This window comes from Epinephelus moara, chromosome 21 (genome assembly GCF_006386435.1).
Source record: "Epinephelus moara isolate mb chromosome 21, YSFRI_EMoa_1.0, whole genome shotgun sequence".
Classification (NCBI taxonomy): Eukaryota; Metazoa; Chordata; class Actinopteri; order Perciformes; family Serranidae; genus Epinephelus; species Epinephelus moara.
The window spans coordinates 942,379-946,593 of NC_065526.1; the positions used below are offsets into that span (position 1 = coordinate 942,379).

General features: G+C 45.4%; 1 pseudogene; it reads right to left on the reverse strand.

The window, feature by feature from the left end:
- LOC126409127 (THAP domain-containing protein 6-like) overlaps window positions 1-3,726 on the reverse strand; it is a 5,589-nt pseudogene extending 1,863 nt beyond the window's left edge.
- Between the last annotated feature and the right edge of the window lie 489 nt (window positions 3,727-4,215).

Sequence of the window (4,215 nt, forward strand, 5' to 3'; positions counted from 1 at the left end):
CCCATATCCACAAATCCAGACATTTTCTGGGTATGAGGATTATACTGGACATGTTTTCTAATAGCCATGGCATCCAACATGAGACACACACTTCCATATTTAGCTGGGTCTTCCTCTTGTCTTCTTTTCAACATGTCCAACATCATCATGTTGAGGCCAGGCTTGGCATCCACAGAACTCATCCACCTCGCTAAGAAGAAAAAGCAGTCATTTAATATGGATGCTCTGATCAGGATTTTTGTGGCTGATCACTAATCACTGGAAGCAGTATCGGCCAATACCCATCAGCAAACAATTAAACTCAGAGAGGGGGATCTATTTAAGGTCCTCTATTTATGGTTTATCATTATTCATTCATGGTAATGTTGATTATGTTAAGTGTAGCTATGTCTGCTGTTCACTCTGTGCAGTCATAACGGGATTAAATAATATGCACAGCTTAGATAGAAAAAAAAGGCTTCAAATAACATGAATTTTGCAGTGTATGTGGATGTGGGAGATTAATCTGGAGAGACTAGCTTTTGGACCATGTAAGTGGAGAGTGACGGCAAACTCCCTCTGGTCTTTGGTGTATTCATGGCTCTGTTTTGACAGGAGGTGTACTGGAAGATCTGAAATTCAGTTAGCACAGGCTAATTAGTAAGTACCCTTGAAATAACTAGGAAGTCTTACGTAACAAAATGGGAAAGTTTTATACACTCAAGTTAAAATTTTCTCCAAATCTGTATTTTCATTTTACCTGAGTATGAATCGAGCCTCTCTTTCAGCTCTTCATTTATGAGTTGCTTCACCCTTAGAGCCTCCAGAACACCATGGACAGTGTTCTTTGCCCTCCTTTCTCTATCTTTTGCATTCTGCTTCTCTCTTTCCAGACTCTCCACCCGAGCCAAGGCTTCACTGAGTCTGGCCCTCAGATCATCAGGTGACAAAGGCAGTGCATAGGAGTGGTCCTAGAAACGATGATGAAAATATTATGAGTCATGTTTATATGACATCACTCAGTCACAGTCAGTCACATTCTTACTGTAATCACATCACTCCTCAGTTGTACTGCCAGCACTGTGTGTGTGTCTGTGTGTGTGTGTGTCTGTGTGTGTCTGTGTGTCTGTGTGTGTGTGTGTCTGTGTGTGTGTCTCTGTGTGTCTGTGTGTCTCTGTGTGTCTGTGTGTCTGTGTGTGTCAAGGATGCACATTCAAGACGTGTTTCAATGTATGTGCATGTGTGTACGTCAGTATGTCGGAAAAGAGTGACAGAGAGTGGGAGGTGGTGGAAGGGGGTGGGGGTGACAAGAGGTTTGAATATAACCAGGGTCGTGATGCTCATAGCTGTTTGAGGCATATAGTACTTAGTACTCACAACATTGGGCAAAGGAAGGGGTTCGGTCTCTTGGACGAGCTGGGAACAGTCCACTGACAGGCTCTCTTGAGCCTTCTTTGAGGTCTGAGATGTCCTGGTAGCCACAGGCTAAAGTGAAGGATAAAATATTTGAATTATCTCACAGGGTAATACAAAATACACAGTTGATTCCTTCACATTCAGGCCTCTAGTTTCCCGGCGCAGTGCAGGGTGGCGAACCCCACGCAGAGCTAGTTTCGAGCAGCGCAACCCGAGGCGCGCTCAGTTTGGTAGTTTGGCAGACCGAGGTGCGCTGAGATGGGTGTGGCGGTGCAGCAGGGGGAGGTGTCGACAGATCCAGCTTGGCGCAGTGACAGTTTCGTGCCAAAAGGCTTCGCCAAAGGTGCACTAAAAGCTCTCCAGCTGAAACCAGGTCTACTGTCAACGCAGGCAATGCAACTATCTGCAATCAGCACATAAATGTATCTCTATATCGACTGTCCCGTCACATCTGATGTCAGATCAAAGGGGATTGGCACCGTTTGGCACGTTTGGCACGCGTAATGGAAACCCAACCTGATTTGATTAACACAGCTGCAAACTAATGAGTTCACATCCCTCTCAGCCAACCACAAACAGCCACAGCATCAGATAGGGAGTATATATTCAGCATCTGTCATCTTAGAAAAGTCAAAAGAAAAGAAACAGAGTGAGACTGCGAGAGAGAAAGAGAGAGCGCGCGCGCACGAGAGAAACGCAACATTGATTTACAATTGTGGTGACCTCCTCCCAGGCTACCTTTGCATCATCAGCCCGTGGAGGTCTGCTCGCAGTTCCGTATATTCGGACACTGCGAGCTTGGACCTCCCGGACCAAAACATCAGTTTCCTCCTGGGAGAAGTTTGGCCGTCTGACGCTGCTGCTCTCTTCTGCCATGGCGAATTGAGTAAACTCTCATTACGCCTTCGCGCGGCGCATTTAAGGGCGAGGAGAGGGGCTCATTTGATTGGTGTGATGTGTGTAAAACCCACTCCACGCCTTCTCTCCTCCCTCTTTCTGACTTGCGCAGGTAGGAGGGACGGAGGTGGGAAAGAGGAGTAGCTGCACCAGGCACACGGTGTGCCAAACTTGCAAAATCCGCCTGGCCACACCCAGTTGGCGAAGCGCAGGTGTGCTGCGCCCCCGCCTTGCCCAGTCTGCGAAACTAGAGCCCTCAGAAAGGAAAAATAAAACACTTTCAGCATAGTGTGACATTGACTTATCTAATACAGCCTATTGATATACCCTTTGGAGATGAGCTGGGAAACAGAAGACAGAAGGAATAGCTCCATCTCTGAGCCGGACTATTTGACCTGTTCTGTCAAAGTCCTCAGGTCTGAAATGCTCACTGCAGAGCATGGAGGACGGGCTAGCAGCTTTCTCAGCTCTTTGTCTTTGGGAAACCTACATAGTAGAAGAAAAGTTAGCTAAGCAACTGACAACAATCAGAGCAGTTCGTTTGGGGCAATTTTGTTTAGTAAGATTGACTTTTTCGTTGTTTGGAGTCTGGTTTGACCGCGGGAAGTCACAGTATTGTGCACGAGACTTCATAGTATTATCTACAACATCAAATTCTGTTCTCAAAATGATGTTATAATGGCCAAATACAATCAAAAGTAATTGTTCAGTCTTACCTGTGAAAGGTAATTCCCTGGGATCTGGTATGGATCGTGAAACGGTTCGTACATTTCCAAGCAGCACATGAGTGGGGCATCTTGCCCGGTCTCCCCAGCTTGCCACATCCAATATGGCGGCGACTTCGACATACGATTCAGGGCTCAATGCGGCGTCTACGTATTATATGTCTATGGTTTACCCGCCCTCCCCACAACATAGGTATCATTTCCTAGACTCAACCCAAACCTCATTTTAAAAAAGGCCCTGTCCTACTTAAGCTTACCTAACTGCATACACATGAACACTTGGCTCCACTAGCCATTAAATTTATATAAAAGTTACTGAAGCACAATAGAGGGAATAAAAAGCTATTTCATTTAAAATCTGCAAACATACATGTCAACAGCATAACTTTTACTCTTTTACAAAATCTAATTATGGTCAAATTATGCTTTTTGCATTGTTCCCTCTGTCAAGCTCAAATTTTTTAATGTTTGGTGTCTAAATGACAAATCAGGACAGTAACTTTTTGAATTGGTCAACTAGGATGAGCTAGCTGCAATATAATCCCCCAGGGCAATGCCTCATTCATGTGCATGTCCATTTACAGGTCTTGTTTTTGTGGTTTAGTCACTGACATACAGTGCAAAAGACGGGTCCATGTCATTGGTCCGACATACCATTAGTCCGATGACCCTAACCAAGTGGTTTTTGTGCCTAAACCTAACCAGACCTTAACCACAGGGCATCATGATGATATCGGAACGGACTTCGGAACAGTGGGTTAAATGTGGTCGGACCAATGGGCAGTTCCCCAAAAGATGACACAAAACGCAAGTAAAAGTAACGTCAGCATTTAAAACAATGTTTGAGACGGCATTCATCCCACTTTGGATGGAGCTGCTCTCATTTCTAGGAACCTGGCAAACTTTATTAGTAATTTAAATCCCTGACAACCCAGAGTTGAGACCAGGACTCAGAGACGCAGTCCTATACGCCTCTCTGAGCTTCTCTCTCTCTCTCTCTCTCTCTCTCTCTCTCCTTCTCTCTCTCTCTCTCTCTCTCTCTCTCTCCTTCTCTCTCTCTCTCCTTCTCTCTCTTGTATCCTATTACTGCATCTTGCTAACTCGGCCATTCTGGATGTCACTAACTCGGCTTCTTCTCCGGAGCCTTTGTGCTCCACTGTCTCTCAGGTTAACTCATATCACAGTGGTGCCTGGACAG